This window comes from Zalophus californianus, chromosome 4 (assembly GCF_009762305.2).
Source record: "Zalophus californianus isolate mZalCal1 chromosome 4, mZalCal1.pri.v2, whole genome shotgun sequence".
NCBI lineage: Eukaryota > Metazoa > Chordata > Mammalia > Carnivora > Otariidae > Zalophus > Zalophus californianus.
The window spans coordinates 34,244,092-34,261,490 of record NC_045598.1 but is presented as its reverse complement, the minus strand read 5'-3'; the positions used below and the strand labels follow the sequence as shown (position 1 = coordinate 34,261,490).

The following is a 17,399-nucleotide window of genomic DNA, read 5'->3' as shown; positions in this document are numbered from 1 at the left end:
GCTCAAATAAGTGTTCAAATAAACATCCAAATGAGAGATTTGGCAGCCACTTAAGTAATTTATGAAAAAAAAATGTAATTTATGAAAACATTTTAGTGACATGGGCAAATGCTTATGACATACTATTAAATGAAAAAAGAGACAAGTATCATGCACCCAACCATTAAAAAAAGAAAAAGAAGAAAAGAAAAGGACTAGAATAAAACATAAAAACACTAGCACTAGACTAATACTTAGTGTCGTTCTGGTTGTAGGAGCTCACTTAGGCTCCTGGCTACAGCCGTAAAAAAGCACGCAGGTGAAGAACTGCAGTAAGCTCACTTCGGCGTGGGGGGAATGCAGCAATCTGGACTCACCCCTTCCCGTGTATCCATCTTGGAGAAGGAGGTGTCTCCCTTCTGTCCAAAGCTGATGCAAAAACACTAAGTGCTAGGAGTTATGCAAAGAACGGGGGACACAAAGGCCATCAAACTCATACCCTGCCCTAGAGGGTCACTAAGTTTGCCACTGATCTCTTAACTGCCAAACCCACTGGACATTATTATCCTCCCATGCCTTGACCTTTCTGCAGCATCTGCAACTGGGAGAGACAGCACAGCACAGTGGGAGTCCTTTCTCTGCCTTCTTTGCCTACCAGTGCCAGCTCACCTTTATGGCTCAGTTCAAGTCTTACCTCCCCCGGGAAGCTCTCCTTAATCATAGCCCTATACTCCGTGTCGGCTCCCATAACATCTCATGCTTACCTGCATTACAGCATTTATAAAACATCGGGCCTGTTCTTCTGTCTCTGAAAAGAATTAGTATACCATTTGAAAGCAGAATCTATAACTTAGGTCTGTGAATCACCTGCATTTAACAGCACAGCACCTAGTACATAGCAACACTCAAGAAGTGCGTGTTTAAAGAATAAACTAATATATTTCTAATTACATGCCCCAACTCCAGACACGATATAAGTTGCACACATTCCAAAACATAATATCCTGAAGGTATGATTTGTGTACACGTACATATGCACAGCAATTCTGAATGAGGAGAGAAGCCTGGGGTACTGTGTGAGGCTGTCTTAACATTTCCATTCTGCAAACACCCCCAAGGCAATTTCGTTCCGCTTCTACGATTTAATTTGCTATCATTATGCTGACCAGCCCCAACTTGAGCTCTTCCATCTAGATAACTGCTTCTGAGTGCCACGTCCACCTATTTAACTTCCTACTCCATGGTATCATCCAGATGTTTCACAGATGCCCCAAACACCCTCTTTCTTCACTGGTCCCTATCTCAAGTAAAAGGCAACACCTTCACAGGTGCTCCTGTCAGAGACCTGGAAGTCACCCTTGGCACTACCCTCCCTCTCGCTCTCATCTCCACGTGTAATCAATCACCGAGTCCTGTTGTTTTCACCTCTGACACCCTTCTTGAATCCCTCCGTCCCTCCATCTTCCCTAACACCATCCCCTTTCAAGTCACTGCCATCTTTGGCCTGGACTCCTACTACAGCCTCCCATACTCGTTCTTGATCCTCTCCGACTCATTCTCCACACAGCAGCCGATGTGAATTTATCTCACTCCCAGGCTTAAACTTTTTGCAAATATCCCGCTATCCATAGGGTAAGGGCCCAAATCCCTTAACGGGGCCTGTAAGGCTCAGTGTGCTCGGCATGCTCTGGCCCCTGCCCGCCTCGCTCCATGTCTCTCACCATCTCCTCACCCCGACGGGTCCGCGACACTGACCATCTTTCAGTGTTTCCCAGTCGCCATGCTCTCTCCTGAGGTCAGGCTGACGCTGTCCTGACCCTCCCGTGTCATCTCACCAGCTCCCACTCAGCCTCAAATCCTCACCTGCAAGGTTAATTCCGCAGAGAAACCTCACCCATCTCCATACTTCAGGTTAGGTCTCCCTGTTATAAATTGCCACAGCCGCTGTTTAGCCTCATCCCAGTATGCAAGGCACTTAGAATCTTATGAGTATTTACAGTAATTTGTTTAACATTTATATTCTGGCTACTCCGGGCAGGGAGCACGTCTACTTTGTTCACCACCGTATCCCTGGCAGGTATTCAAGAATGATCTGCTCACTGACTGAATATTCAGTCAGTTACAGTATGCTCAAAAAAAGGGACAAAAGGTATATAATGCTAGGTTATTTTAATTTAGCCATAAAAAGAAAATTATATAAAAATCTGAGTTCACTGAAACAAAATGCACCAAACTCCTGTCATTTCTAAAACAGCCTACAATATGGTTATTTTCTGAACTATACCTGGCAACAATTTTTAGTCTAAAATGTCAGAATTTTGCTGACCTTCAAATCTCAGCCATACTGCATATAAACTCAAGTATGACAAAAGTATGCAGAGCAAAAACCACAAAGCATTTCCTGAGCATGTCTCCTGTGAATATTTTTGAGGCACGCTAATTAGAATTTATTATATACCGTACTATTTATTATCCAGCTTCCCAAAAAAAGTTACTGAAAAGCTCATCAATTTTTTAACAGTTTTGCTGAATGTACACCTCCTATTCAGACGTTATGCATGACTAGGCAGATTTATGTAGTTAATTAATATGCAATATGTTAAATTATTCTATACAGAAGAACTGTGCATTTTCTAATTGCAGGGTAAGTTAATAGTGTTAATATTCATATAGCACTTACTGTGGACAACCACAGTTCTAAGAGTTTTGAACAATTTAACTCACTGAATCTTCTTACCAATCCTATAAGGTTATCGTTCCCATTACATACAGAAAAAACTGAGGCACAGAAAGGTTGAATTATCTTAAGATCACAGAGCTAGTAAATGGCAAAGCCAGGATTCAAATCCCAATGATCTGGCTTCAGTCACGTAACTTTTTTCATCTGAAGAGGTGCCAGAGTATATCAAAACAACAATAAAAAGAAATCAGTACAGGATCTAAACAAAAATGCTGCAACACAGTGGAAGAAAGGAATGGGGAGGGCTGGGGCAAAACATGGTAGATGAAGACCACAGGACAGAAAAAATGTGGTTACAGAACAGATAAAGATCATTAACAGAGATTACCCCAGTTCCACCCACTCCCAAATGGCTCTATAAAACAAGACCTAACTAAGAGCAGACATGAAAGGAAGAGCTCAGGGAAAAAATACTAAGACAACGCCATTTTTCTAAATAAAGTAAAATGAGCATTCAGGAAGAGTGAACAAAGAAATATAACACCATCACAGAAATGAAAGCCTCAGCGGTAGACAACAAAGTGGTCACTGCTGAAAAGACATTAAGAATCATGAAAGCAATGGCGGGGGCGCCTCGCTGACTCAGGGGGTGGAGTGCGTGGCTCTTGATCTCAGGATTTGAGCCCCATATTGGGTGTAGAGCTTACTTTAAAAAAGTAAAATTGGAAGGAAGGGAGGGAGGGAGAAAATGATGGTGGATTTAAAAAAAGCAAGACAAAATGAAAAAGAGTAAGGGTGACTCAGTTAAACGTCTGCCCTCCCTTCAGCTCAGGTCATGATCCTCCCTCTCCCCCCGTCCTTCTCCCCTCCCCTGCTCATGCTCACACGTGCACCCGCACTCTTTCTCTCAAATAAATAAAATCTTTAAAAAAAAATGAAAAAGAATAAAAAGTATAAAAGGATTACTAAAACATGCTGCAATAGCAGCCATAGGAGATCCAGCCTAAGCATAATTGGTGTCTGAAAAAGTGAACCAGGCAAACAGAACAGAAAAAGATATGTAAAAATGGACTAGAGACAGCTGGGCTGAGGGCAAGTTGGCCCAAAGATACAGTGTCCTGGCTTCTCCAAACCACAGTAGGGCTAGGGGCAAGGACAACCTTGGGACCGCCCCCCAAAGGGAATTAAAAAGCTAGGGGGATGCTGAGGTCCTGATGACTCCTGCGTGGGTTACATATTCACTGCCTCTCAGCTCCACAATCGTCCTGTTTGCTTGCTCTGTCAAGATGGATCTGCACCCATGTAGTTTTCTTTGCCGCTTGGCATGATATTGAGCTCTGTCAGTAGAAGGTGCTGAAGAGCCACTGCAGGAGGAAAAAGGGGTTTTGTTTCTGGGTTCCAGTGTGTTCCTCCGGGTAGGCTCCTATAGCACACCTGGCTTGTCCAGTGCCCGGCTATGAGCAGTGAGGAGTAGCAGCCAACAGTCGCCCTCAGCACCCCTCTTGGGCAGTTGTGTAGCAGAGTGAGACCCCTCTCTGCAAACAGCTTCCCCCCAACACCCCAGAAGGCTGATTTCCAGCCAATCCCACCATGCAGCATCACAGTAACTCATTTGCAACCCAGTGAGCCACGGTCATGTCCACTACACCCCAAAGTCTGGATCTCAGCCTGCACCAGGTGTGGGGTAGACTGGGGGGTTCTTCATTGAGCACGCTCTCCCAGCCCCGGGGTGCTGGTTACTCCTTACATGTGCTACATCTATATTCTTCTGGAGTTCTCTTTACTTCTTTAGAAAAGCTTTACTGAGGTATCCTTCATATACCATACAATTCACCCATTCAAAGTAGACATTTCGGTGGCTTCTGGTATTTTCACACAGTTGGGCAAACATTACCACAATCAATTTTAGAACATTTCCATTACTCCAAAATGATATCCTGCACCCCGAGCTGCCCAACCTCCTGCCCAACCTCCCGTTCTCTGAGCCCTAAGCAACCACTAATCTACTTTCTGTTCTACAGAATAGGCAAATGTTTATAGACATTTCATATATAAGGAATCATACAATATGTGGTCCTTGGTGACAGGTTCCTTTCACCTAGCCTAATGTTTTCAAGGTTCACATATGTTGTAGCATGGATCAGTATTGCATTTCTTTTTAGCGCCAAATAACATTCCATCGTATGAACATAAATCACATTTTATTTGTCCAATTACCAGTTGATGGACGTTTGGGTTGTTTCCACTTTTTGGCAGAATGATGCTTCTAGGAACACTGATGTACAAGTTTTTACATGGACATAAATTTTAATTTCTCTTGGGTACATACCTAGAGAAGGACTTGGGTACACCTACAAGTGATACATACCTGGGTCACGTGGTAACTCTCTACACCGAACTGTTTGAGGAAATGCCAGCTGAACCATTTTACGTTTCCATCAGCAATGTATGAGAGTTCTGATTTCTCCACACCTGTGCCAACACTAGTGATTATCTGTCTTTTTGATTATAGCTGTCCTAGTGGGTGTGAACTAAGCAAATGGAACAACATATATATATATATAAACATACACTACAAATTATTATAAGTATATAATATATACATATATATAATAAATATACATATATATATATATATATATATATATATACATATGCAAAAATGGATCATCAGAGAGAGCTGAGGTGAGGGTAAGTGGCTCGTTCTGGTTTTGCTTTGCATTCCCCTGGTGGCTCATGGTGTTGAGCATCCTTCCATGTGCTTATTTCTTTACTTCTTATTAGCTGAGCTCATGTTACTCCAAATCCCTGTTACAGTTAATAATTCTTGCATTAAAGTTTACCTGCTCAAAACACCATGTGCTTTCTCTCTCCTGATTGGACCCAGACTCCGGTAACACAGGTGGTCAGTGACTTTCTAAGTAGAAATTAGATATCCACCAAGCTTATAAAAATAGAAGACAGAAGCTGAAAGCTGAAAAATGTTTTGTCTCTGACCAAATGCTCCCTTCAGTAGTAGCTGAGGAGAAGCCAGGTTGGCGGGGGGGGTGGAGGGATCCAAGAGAACACAACTTTCAGTTCATCTTTGTTTTTACCCAAAAAACAAACAAGCAAACAAAATGACCCTTTCTGAACAGGAGCTGTTAAGGTTTGGTTTTAAGGGGGTTTTGGTTAATGATGTTTTAATGGTGTTCGGGGGACAAGGTTGTAGACATGATGTTTTATTTTGAAAAGGTAAATTCTATGTGTAAGACTAAAAATGCTGAAAACAATCAGTCTTGAGAAAATTCAACTGGAATGTGTGAAAACATGACCCTCCTTTGCCTGGGCCAACTGAGATCAAAGGGTGGGGGCTGGTGTTGAAGGGGGCTGGGAGATGGCCATGTGTCCAGAAAACTAGACACAGAGAACTGCAGCCTGAGAGCAGTCAGTAACCACACTCACACATGGGCATGCACGGGCAGTGCTCCAGTGAAGCCTGCTGGCCCGTCTGCCAGCAACCCTGCTGCGTGCCGTGTGTGGGCACAGAACATGGAGCAAAACCATAAAGACATGCATGGGAATTTAAAAACTTTAAATAATACATAGGGGGCATTTACTGGAAATGTAGCATTTTATTTCTTTAAGCGAAACAAACAAAACAAAACCCTGAAGCGATATGGCATATTAAGACTTAGTGACAGATATCATTATATTGTTCTGTTGTTGTAAGTGTAAAAGACATCATTAGAACACATGGGGGCGCCTGGCTGGCTCAAGGGGTGGAGTGTGCCACTCTTGATCTTGGGGTTTTGAGTTCGAGCCCCACACTGGGTGTAGAGATTACCAAAAATAAACTTTAAAAAAAAGAAAAATAAAATCTTAAAAAAAAAAGAAAAAAGAAAGAAGGGGCACCTGGAAAGCTCAGTTGGTTAAGCGTCCAACTTTCAGTTTTAGTTCAGGTCATGATCTCAGGGTTGTGGGACTGAGCCCCACGTGGGGCTCCGCACTCTGTACAGAGTCTGCTTAAGACTCTTTCTCCCTGGGGCACCTGGGTGGCTCAGTTGTTAAGCATCTGCCTTCAGCTCAGGTCGTCAGGTCGTGGTCCCACGGTCCCGGGATGGAGCCCCGCATCGGGCTCCCTGCTTGGCGGGAAGCCTGCTTCTCCCTCTCCCACTCCCCCTGCTTGTGTTCCTTCTCTCTGTGTCTCTCTGTCAAATGGATAAATAAAATCTTTTTTAAAAATTAATTAATTAAAAAAAAAGACTCTGCCTCTCTGCCCCTCCCTGCCGCACATGCACACACACAGTCTCTCTCTCTCTCTAATAAATAAATAAAATATGGGATAAATGTTCCCCTTCATTGCTGTTATTTGAGACTTTAAATGTCTTAGGCCTATGTAGTAGTTCCATATTCTTTATCTGCCCATGTCTTTTATATATATATATATTACATATTTTATATATAATAACATAACATATTAACATATAAATAGATAACATATTAGCCTAATGTATATAACATGCATTGTAACATATGTCCAGGCAGAAGCCATTATTAGGCACCTGAGGACAACAGCAGGAGCACAGTGCAGTACCTGCCCTGGAGAGCAATGTGATGCAAGCAGAGTATGAACAACATTATGAGATGATGGAAATTAACAACCATCTGTAACGTTTAGGAAAAGCCTCAGCAAAGAAGGTGAAGCAGTAAAAGTGTAGGAGAGGCATTAGATGCCGTGCTAAAGAATCTGAAGTTCATCCCACCAGCAATAAAGAACCACTTAGGGGATTAAGAGACACGACAGTCAAACCTGTAGTTTAGGAAGGTCACTGGAGTAGCGGGATGGAGCACAGCCTGGAGAAGACTAAGCCAAAGAGCGAGACGAGGCCACTGCAACAGCTCAGACCCTCCGCCTTCAGAGAGGGTGGACGTCTCAGAGGATACCCCGCACGACGCACCATCTCAGAGGATACCCTGCACGACGCGCCATCTCAGAGGATACCCCGCACGACGCGACATCTCAGAGGATACCCCGCACGACACGCCATCTCAGAGGATACCCCGCATGACGCGCCACGGCACAGAAAGAAAACGAAACTCTTCTTGATAAATGCTTCTGATAGTTAGCCTCAACTGACATTCACACAACCCCTCTGTCAAACGTCTCGTGGCACGTGAGGCTCAGGAAGAATCCTCAGGGAGTGTGAAATCCCACAGCACGGAGGCGATGGGCGCCGTCATTTGCTCACCCGCTTTGGGGTGTAGTGCAGTTTATGCTTTACAGAATGACATCAATGTGGCTAATCTCCTAAGAATGGAATCTTTTAAATAGGATCATAGCCAAATGTGACAATGAGATGGTGAGTAACCACAAAATCTTATACCTCAAAGCAGTTCTCTAAGCATTGTTTGGCCGGGGACGTGTAAGATTTCTAGAACTAGGGGTGCCTGGCTGGCTCAGTCAGTGGAGCACACAGCTCTTGATCTCGGAGCTGTGAGTTCGAGTCCCACACTGTGTAGAGATTACTTAAAAATAGAATCTTCAGGGGTGTCTGGGTGGCTCAGTCAGTTAAGTGTCGCACTCCTGATCTCAGCTCAGGTCTTGATCTCAGGATTGTAAGCTCAAGCCCTGGGCTCCACACTAGGCGTGTAGCCTACATAAAAAATAAATAAATAAAAGATAAAATAAAATCTAAAAAAAAAAAAAAACGATTTCTAGACCTAAAAGAGCAGTTGTGTATTTTTCTTTTAGAAAAACACTGGTGTTCCAAGTTTGCTGACCATTACTGCAATGGCAAGTATCTGTTAGCAGTATGGTACTTAAGCAGATATTCCAAAAATATTCACAACCGTTCTTTCAAGATAAAGGACATGTCTTAACCAAAGCTAGAAACTAGTTACTTTTTTAAAAGAAACTATGTTGATTGCATTTTGAAACTGATGTTTGGGGGACTCCAAGAGTCGGTTAAGTGTCAGACTCTTGATTTCGGCTTAGGTTATGATCTCAGGGTTGTGAGATTGAGCCTCACATTGTGCTCCACACTGGGCGGGGAGCCTGCTTAAGATGCTCTCTCTCTCTCTCTCTCTCTCCCCCCCTCCCTCTGCCCCTCACCTCCTCTCTCTAAAACAAAAAACAAAATAAAAAACAAAAACTGATGTTTGGTAGTGTTTCCACCTTATTTCATTTTGTTGCCAAAAAGATATAAAAGTGTCATGTATGGGGCACCTGGGTGGCTCAGCTGTTGGGCATCTGCCTTCAGCTCGGGTCATGGTCCCAGGGTCCTGGGATCGAGCCCATCGGGCTCCCTGCTCAGCGGGAAGCCTGCTTCTCCCTCTCCCACTCCCCCTGCTTGTGTTCCCTCTCTTGCTGTGTCTCTCTCTGTCAAATAATTAAATAAAATCTTTAAAAAAAAAAAAAAGATAAAAAAATAAAATAAAATAAAAAACTCAGTGGTAGGGCACCTGGCTGGCTCAGTCCAAAGAGATGTGACTATTGATCTCGGGGAGTGAGTTTGAACCCCACACTGGGTGTAGAGATTACTTAAATTAATTAATTAATTAAGGGAAAAAACTTAGCCATAGAATTTTTTCCTTTTTTAAAAAGATTTTTAAAAAAAGATTTTAATTAAATTTAAATTTTAAAGATTTCCTATTTTTTTTAAAGACTTTATTTATTTATTTGACAGAGAGAGATCGAGAGCACACACAAGCAGGGGGAGCAGCAGGCAGAGGGAGAAGCAGGCTCCCCGCTGAGCAGGGAGCCCGATGTGGGGCTTGATCCCAAGACCCTGGGATCATGACCTGAGCCAAAGGCAGACGCTTAACCAACTGAGCCACCCAGGCGCCCCTCTTTTTTTTTTTAATAAAAATTTTTAAGTAATCTCTACACACAACGTGGGGCTCAAATTCACGACCCGAAAATCAAAAATCACACATTCCACCAACCGAGGCAGCCAGGTGCCCGTCATAGAATTTTTAACCCTTTCAACATATTTCAAACAAAAGGTTTCAGTGGGTTTTTAAGTCATGTCAAAAATACATAAACATGCCATCTTTCCATTATTTTGTAAGAAAGCTGACATCAAGGAAAAGGGGAAATGTACTGACGTGTAGACAAATAGTAGTAAGACAAAAAGACAGTAGATGACATTTAATCAGAGTAACATAAATTAAGCCGTACAGGAGCTCAGAGGGGAGGAACTCCCGTCAGCCAGGATGACCAGGGAGGAACCTAATGGAAAACAAATCTGATTAAAGCCCCATTATCATCTTTGAAACCATGCTCAGAAGACTGAAGAGGAGCAGCACTTCAAGGGGAAGCAGTCAAGGAGGACAGGCCCAAGAGGTACGCAGTCTGGTCGCACATGCAGTGTGCGTGTTACAGTTAATGCCAGGCGCAGGCGTGTGTGCACTTGTGGGTGAGGGCGGGGAGCAGCTCAAGAGCCATATGTAATTTGTTGGCATTTAAAGAACGTTTAAGTTGGTATGATATCCCTACCAGTCCTTCCCTTCTTGGTCTCAGAATAATTCCCCATGCCTACCACTCCCAGACCCGCATTCACTAATCACTTAAGATGTACAAACAAAACCACAATGTGGGCGGTGGCTATCTCAAGACAGTGGGATCAAAGGCTTATGAGCACCTACTATGAACCAGGTAATATCCTAAACATCAGAAGTCTTAAAACTGTTATTTTTATTATAAGAGGTCCCTTATGTTATCTCATAGCGCCAGGCTTTCTATTTGCTTGAATTCCCAGAGCAGCAACCTTGCAAGGTAGGGATTTTTAACCCCACTTTACAAATTTGGAAACCAACAAGACACAAGGGGTTTTGGAGCTTGCCCAAGGTCATACTGCAGAAACTAGGGAAACCATGATGGAAATCCTGGTCTGCAGACCCCTGTCCATGGCGCTCTCCTCCACCCCGAGGAAAGACCCCGACTACCCAGTCACATCACTGCCCTTGTCTAACTGGTGCCCTCCCCCCACTCACCTCACTCTCATCTCTCCCCAGACATCAACATCCTTGTGTAGCAGGCACAGGACAACAGCTGCAAATCCCAGAACTTCCCTTGTCAGGGAAACGGAGTATTCACTCCTCCACCTCCTTCACACGCAGTCACCTTAATAAGAAACAAAGCTGATTTCCTACCTTCAAATCCTTCAGTGGCTCCTAATCATCTGCAGGATAAAGCTCTGACTCCTGAACTCACAAAGCCTTTGCAAGCTGCCTTTCGCAGCCTCCACACATTCCGTTTTCTCTCCTGCCACTCAAGTGTCCTCAGGATGTAGCCACACTCTCTCGTGTTTCTAGGCCATTACACACATCGTTTCCTGTCAGAAAGCCTTTCAAACCCACATCCACCCAGCTAATAACTAGCGATTCTTCAAGACCTCGGTTAGGTGTAAACTCTTCTGGAAAACCGTTATTTATAAACCCAGTGTGATACCAGGTCTCGTTTTGGAGATCTCACAGGACCCTCAAAACAAAGCCCTTGTGACAATGTATTTTAACTGCTGGTTTACTGGCTTCCGGTCCTACCAGACTATAGGCTCCTTTAGGCCAGGGACATCCCTTTCTTATTTACAATGCCATGATCCTAGCACAGGGCCTTGCACACAGCACCTGCTCAGTAAATATTTGCGGAATGACTAGAGTGCCTCGTGTGATGGGAGACACAGACATAAACACAACTAAGTAAAATCAAATATGACAAATGTGAAAATAAGAAAGGTGTGGTAAGAATGCTATCCAAGGAAAGGAAAAAAAGGTAAGAAAATCTGAGGGAACCCTTCTACTTACGTTCCTGGGCTTTCTCAAAGTTTTTTTTCAAACCCTGATGCTGCTGCTCCTGGTGATGTTTACGAACATGAGTGCTTACTCTGAACCAGGTACTATGCAAAGCATTTTACATAAACCAATTCTTTTGATTCGCCCTATGCATTGAAAACACCCTATGCATTTTACTGATGACCTCAGGCTCAAGAAGACACTTGCTCAACGTCAATTAGTGACAGAGACAAGATTTCAACCCAGATCTTGTCTCCTGAACCATGGCTCCAAACAGCACTCCATGTTTCTATTCTTTATCGAAAGTGAAATCTCAGGGTGCCTGGGTGGCTCAGTCGATTGAGCATCCAACTCTTGGTTTCGGCTCAGGTCATGGTCAGGAGATCGAGCCCCAATTTGGGTTCTGCACTCAATGCGGAGTCTGCTTGAGATTTTCTGCCCCTCCCCCCCCCCTCAAATAAATAAAATCTTAAAAAAAAAAGTGAAATCTCCTCCCCAAATACCAAAGTTTGATGGCCTCAAGGAAACCCAATTAAACCAACGCTAAACTAAGATTCCTTCTTAGTTTAATTATACAAGTGAAAATGTACCTCCAGTTATTTCACTCTTCCTGGCTAAATAACTTGAATATAATTTAATTTTTATAAAAATTTAAATTATATTCCTGAGGGATGCCTCAGGACCTTTCCTGTGTTCACTACTGAGGGCACTGTAAAACAGTGATGCCCTTGGCATGTCTCTGCTGGGACTCGGGTACACCAGCCTGCCCTTGTACCAGCAGCCCCGGCCTGTAGGCATGTACAGTGCCTGTTATGGAGTCCCAACTTCCCAACCCACCCTCCTCCCATGCCTAGTTAGAGATCCTATTTCTTGCTACTGTCAATATGCTCGTCTCTAGCAGGCCATCTGATTTTGCTACCTCCAATCTTCTGTGGACTGTGGTACTCATAAAAGATGTAGCAGTCCTTCACGTTGCCCACCAATTCGATCTGGCTCTTTGCTTTCCAGGCACATGCTAAGGTTGCAACTCCCTGCTCCGCGTCTTTTTTTTTTTCCTTAAGATTTTGTTTATTTCTTATTTGAGAGAGAGAGAGCGTGCACAGAGGAGGAGCAGAGGGAGAGGGACAAGCAGACTCTACGTTGAGCACAGAGCCCAATGCAGGGCTCAATCCCACGATCCTGAGATCATGCATGACCTGAGCTGAAATCAAGAGTCGGACACTTAATCAACTGAGCCACCCAGGTGCTCCTCTTCTTTAAAGTTAGGTATGGCCATGTGACTTGCCTTAGCTGATGAAATGTGAATGAAAGTGACACGTGCCATCTGGGGACCGTGCCCCCTAACCACCTTCTTTCACTCAATCAAAATGATCATCGAAACACTATGTTCAGATGGAGTCTCTATCAGCCTGGGTCCCTGAGTGACTGTGAGCACAGTTCCCTGTGCACTCATGCTAATGAGAAATCAACTTTTGTTCTGTTACGCTACTTAAGTCTTAATGGATTTTTGTTAATGTAGCCTAATCCAAGGTACCCAGATCAATACATCAGATCATCAAATCTTTTTTTTTTTAAGATTTTATTTTTAAGTAATCTCTACATCCAATGTGGGGCTCGAACTCACAACCCAGAGATCAAGAATCACATGCTCCACTGATAAGCCAGCCAGGTGCCCCTCATCAGATCTCTTAGTAAGGAATTCTCTCACACAAATAACTTTCTTTACAGATTTTATGATGAATATTGTGTTTGTACAAAGAATTTTCTTTGCATCCATCTTGGTTCAAAGCTATGTTGAATATAAAACACACCTGTCAAATACCTACTATATATAAAACACTGTGCTAGATGATGAAGAAGACAGTCTACAACTTGAAAAAGTTTCAGTCTTACGTTGACAATTGTGCCAAAAAGGCAGACTCTAGTGTTATAAAGGTTTAAAGGAGAGACAAGTCCCATCTAGATGGGAAGAAAAGTAAAGGAAAGTTTCACAAAGAAAGTTCCATATCACATGGCCCTGAACATGGGTAAGAACCAACAATCAGAGATTCAAGGGGGTCATTTAAGATAGAAAAAGCAACATAAGCAAAGATATGGAGCACAAACAGCAAAGCACAAAGAGCAAATAGTTCTTCTGACTTGGAAAAGTAGTAAAATCCAAGGGAATGGCAAGAAATGAGTTTACCCATAGTGTCTCTGCCAGGCTGATCTGTGCTAAATTCAACAGACAACGGGGAACTGTTAAAAGTCTTGACTGGGGAAGTGAGATAAGAAAAAAAATATCGGGGGGGTTCCCGCAATAATTCAAGGGCATGGTATCAATGACCCCAAATAAGCCTGATGACCATAGAAATGGAAAGCAACAGATGCCAAAAATAGTGCGGAGGTCTATCAGCAAGACCTGGCAAACAAGTGAACACAAGCGGAGAGAAGGAAGGCCAGAGGGCATCTTGAGATGCAGATCCTGGGTAGCCACAAGGACTGTCAGTCCACACAGCTGAGATTGATCAGAAAAGTAACAAGAACCAACAAAGTGCTACTGTATATTTTTGGCTAGGTGAAGTAAATGCTACTACCTGTTTATCCTTTGCTCTTCCTGAAGACAGTTACTTCTCCATTTGATGTGACCCACCTACCTTCTTTATACAAACTTACCTCCCAGTTTCTCCAACAAGAACCCCCTGGATTCACCCATGAGCATTTCGGGTTCTCCCCTGCCCACCCTGACCATTCTCACTTTCTCATTTCCTCCCTTCTTCTTCTTCATCCCCCAGGCCTACCCAGTCATGGCTCAAGACAAGCCTCAGCTTCTCTGTGAAACCTTCCTCAAACACATGGGTTTCTCCTTTTCCCAGACTCTCCTACCTACTGTCTAGGAATTCTAGAGGCAGTATCATCAGTTATCAGTGTCCTGTGTGCCCTGTATTCCCACAACTATCTCCTAGGCTGATCAGAACAAGTCTCTTATATGACAGGTCTTCAGTTTCCCCATATTCTTACTGCCTTGCACACAATATGTACTCATTAGACACTTTATTGATGATCCAAAGTCAATTACTCTAAGAACATGCACGTCTTATTCCCGCTTTAATAATTTACTTTTATTAAACCATGACTACACATTTAGACATGCAAAATAGTGAGATTCATCACTTAATACTTCAAGATGTCCTTGAGTGAAGAATCTTTCATCTTAGGAGCTGTTACTGCCTTAAGAGGTGATTTGAAAACACCATTTGGTCCTTTTGACTTTTAGGTATACCAAACAGTTCAATGATCATCACTCTAAGGTGATTTTGACTGAGAAATAACCTAATTTTCCATGAGGACTATTTTACTTTCAGGAACCTAATAAGTGCTTTCGTTCTACCTTCAAGTTCAACTAGGTATAGTATAGACAACTCAAACTATATCCACAAAAAAGTTCCCAGTTTTTACAAAATAACAGCTGCTTTCATTGGTCTCTCTCTCTCTAAATTACCTACTAGATTTAGTTCACACGTTCCACTCCTTCCTCGTTTGTGAGAGAAGCGTAAACAGAAATGAAGTTTATTGAGGAATCATCAAAATGAGCAGTGGTAAAAAAGAAGTCCAAAACATTCGTGGGACACCATCCTCCCCCAAACCTGCTCTCATCACGGAGGTATTTCGTCTTGCAAGCAAAATCCCCGAATTAACAATGGGGAGAAGTGCCAGAAGGAAAGGAAGCCAGAGAAGCGTCCTTTGCCCGTCAAGCTGACCCGGTCCCCTGAACGTCTGGCTGCGAGTAGAGCAGTCATTAATGACAACCGCTACCCAGTGCGCTGCAGATTCCCGCTCAAGCTTTCCCTGGACTTTTCCTTCCTCTTCCCACAGCGGAGGCCCGCTCGCCGGTCCCTCCTCTGCGCCAAGGTGCGCAGCGCTGCGGGGTCTCGCACGCAGGTGACCTCACACCGCGCGGCCCGGGTCCAGCCGTCCTCCCCCGAGGCCTGGCTGCCCACCCCTCCCCCTTTCCCGGGTGAGGTCGCCCGGGGGCCGCGCTCCGGGCCCGAGCCCCCAGTCCGAGCTGGACCTCATTGCTCGGGGGCGGGGGGGAGCAGCTAGGCCGTGCCCCCACCCTCCCTTCCCCAGCGCGAGCCGGCGGGCTCCGCGCCTCGCCGGGACCGGGGGCGGCGGGGGAGGGGAAGGGAGGGGAGGGGCGGCGCGGCCACCGTTAGCCGCGGTGGTTGCCGCGCCCCGACGCGCGCACGACGGGCCCTTACCGCAGCGGAGAGGGAGGCAGCGGCGAGGCGGCGCCCGGCCCGACGCGGGCGGGAAGGCGGAGGCCAGGGTGCAGGCGGCCGCGACAGCCGCGGGGGACCCCGGCGGGCGCCCACGACGCGGTGGGCTGCATGGGCGCCGCCATAGTGGGGACGCAGCGGCGGGCGGAGCGCGCGGCCGCGACCCGGGGACGGCGCGACCACCAATCCCGCTCTCCGCCTCAGCGCCCTCGCCGGGGGTCGGGCATCCGCGGCCAATCGGGCCGCGGGAGCCGGGCGGGGCGCCGGGCTGACCAATGCAGAGCTGCGCTGCGGGCAGCGGGCGAGCGCAAGCTCGCAGAGGCCCAATAGGCACGGGCACCCCCAGTTCCCCGACCCGCCCACCCCACCCTCCGCGGGGACCTGGGCTGCGGGCGGTGCAGAGCCGCGTCTGGCCGAGCCCGCCTGCAGGTCAGCGCGGACGCCTCGGCTCGGCTTCCCGGAGCACATCCGCCGCCTGAAGCAATCCTCCCCCGGCTTCATGCCCGGGAGACGGACATCTGATGCCCGCGGGCGTGACCCAGCCCCTCGGGAGCCTGTTTCCTCGCGGGCGCAGATGCAGGGTGGCCACGGTCATTCCACAAGGGCCGGAGCTGCCCCTGGGAGCCCGGCTGAGCGCCGCCAGTGGGCTCCCTGAGGCCCAAGGTTTGGGGGCCTCTACGGGCTGGGCGACCCTGCCCGATCCCGTGGCATATAAAGGGACAGGGTTCCCTGCCGTCCTGCCCATTTCAGTGTGGCAGAAAATGTTTAGTCCAGGCACAGGAGCACTCGCCCTTTGCGGCTCCCGAGGTCCCAGCTTTCTCCCACCCTACCTCATTCCCGCAACGGAGCACCAGCATCCACCTGGGGCACAATTTGGAAATGTGATACCACCGATGGGATGGACAGAAGGGAGAAGGTATGGTCAGGCTGCGATCCTTGGTTGCCAACGCAGAGATGCTACCTTAGTAAAGGAAGGCAGTTTGCCCTGACAAAAAGGCTTCCCTGGAGTGCGTCCTCTAGGGCCTGGGCCTGACTGCACTGGCAGGCAGTGAGGAAGAAAACCAACGGCCTGTTCTGTGGGATTTGAGCAAGCCTCATCACCTCTAAACTTCGATTTCCCCAGAGTTATTACTTTAGCCAAAATTCAAAGTGCAGAATTTCTAGAAAAAGTCAGCTGTTAAGAGCTCTGCTGGGGTTAGTCCAGGCACCTCAGCCCTGCGGGTCCTTCAGCAGGGATGGGGACGGAGATGGTGGGGTCCGTGAGAGGCAGCAGGGCCTGGGACCCTGCCAGTCTAGAGAAGTGTTCCTTCCCTTCAAAGATATGTGCTCCCAGGGCTCAACAATCCACTAAGGCCTGGTCCCACCTCATCTCCCAAATGAATTCTTGGATGCTGGACAAAAAAGCCAACTTCCCTTTCTTGGCCCCAGGAGGGAGTTGGCATAGAAAAGTATCTTTGAAAGCTGCTGCGCCTCCCTCCCCCCTTCCCCCAATCAGACACCAGGTAGCAACCACCTCCCAGCCCCAGGATACAAAGAAGCATTAAGAATTGCTGAGCTGACCCAAGCCTCTCTGGCACCAGGACAGGGCCATGAAACAAGTGCCTGGTCATCCAAGGGCCAGCTGGAGCAGCTCTGCTGTGCCCCAGTCCTGCACTTAGTCACTGGCCCCTCCCTGCCCTGCTGCTGCTCCATTCTCAACCACCTAT

At 46.1% G+C, this 17,399-nt stretch overlaps 1 protein-coding gene across 4 annotated transcripts in view; it reads right to left on the bottom strand.

Annotated features, from left to right (window-relative positions):
- ST3GAL3 (ST3 beta-galactoside alpha-2,3-sialyltransferase 3) overlaps positions 1-15,867 on the bottom strand; it is a 179,707-nt gene extending 163,840 nt beyond the window's left edge. For all 4 annotated transcript variants that reach the window (XM_027620586.2, XM_027620595.2, XM_027620576.2 and 1 more), the window contains exon 1: positions 15,676-15,867. The gene's annotated coding sequence lies outside the window, so the exon portion shown is untranslated. The remainder of the gene's footprint in view (positions 1-15,675) is intronic.
- Positions 15,868-17,399: the final 1,532 nt, after the last annotated feature.